The sequence below is a fragment of the Rhagoletis zephyria genome, unplaced genomic scaffold, assembly GCF_001687245.7.
Source record: "Rhagoletis zephyria isolate East Lansing unplaced genomic scaffold, Rhagoletis_zephyria_1.1 Rzeph_scaffold_03470, whole genome shotgun sequence".
Lineage (NCBI taxonomy): Eukaryota > Metazoa > Arthropoda > Insecta > Diptera > Tephritidae > Rhagoletis > Rhagoletis zephyria.
In genome coordinates this window covers 4,739-5,678 of record NW_016160553.1, presented here as the reverse complement: position 1 = coordinate 5,678, position 940 = coordinate 4,739, and positions in this window count along the sequence as shown.

The following is a 940-nucleotide window of genomic DNA, read 5'->3' as shown; positions in this document are numbered from 1 at the left end:
GAAGGTGGTAAAAATTTTGGAAAGGTCCAACGATTTTTGCAGGCGTGCATTTAAAGCACACAGTCTCACTTATTGAATCGTTTGAATGTGTTAGTATGTCGACCACTGCTTTAAACCAGCTGTCGGCAGACGTTAAACTGTGTCTGCGTTGGTGAGCGCAAGAGAACTGCTCCGCATGAGTAACCCAGTAGGAAATTACGAGAAGTGAAAAAATTTTTAACGCATCGGGATTCAATAAAAACATATAAATACATATATTTAACACATATCGTCACCTGATTGCAAAAAGACGTAACAAACATCGTCGCTGAAATGTAAAAAGTCGTAACTTATAAAAAATCAAAAATTCACTATTTGATTGATATGATGGATTTCATCGAATTAAAACTCCCCACATAGTTTTATGAAAAAAAAAGATATTACTCACGACTTTTTTCATTTCAGTGACGTTTTTTGTTACGTTTTTTGCATTACAGGTGACAATATGTATATGCTAATCGCTCATTTACTAGAAAAGTGTCATAATTCAAAAAAATCAAACAATCTAATTAAGTATGCAAAAACTAACGTTATCTGTTTCTTATGATGTGAAAAAATTTCTTGGCTGCAACGATTACCAGTAGTCATTAGAACAAAATGTGTATTAATTTTTCCCCTGGGGGAATAAATGTATGTAAATTCAAAATTGTAGTTCCGTTTTTCTCGAGTTTTCTGTTTTTCGAGTTATGACATTGAAGTGATATGCACATACATACATAAAAACTCAAATAAAAATTTTATTTGGATTCTCCCACGTCAATATTGAAATTCATGTCCATCAAAATTTTCCATATCATTGTAAAATTATTAAAAATGTCTTTTGATAGCATATTCCCTATTTTTTTTAAAGGTCGTACAACACAAAAGGCTTTGTATGCCACCAAAAGAATTTTCAATATAT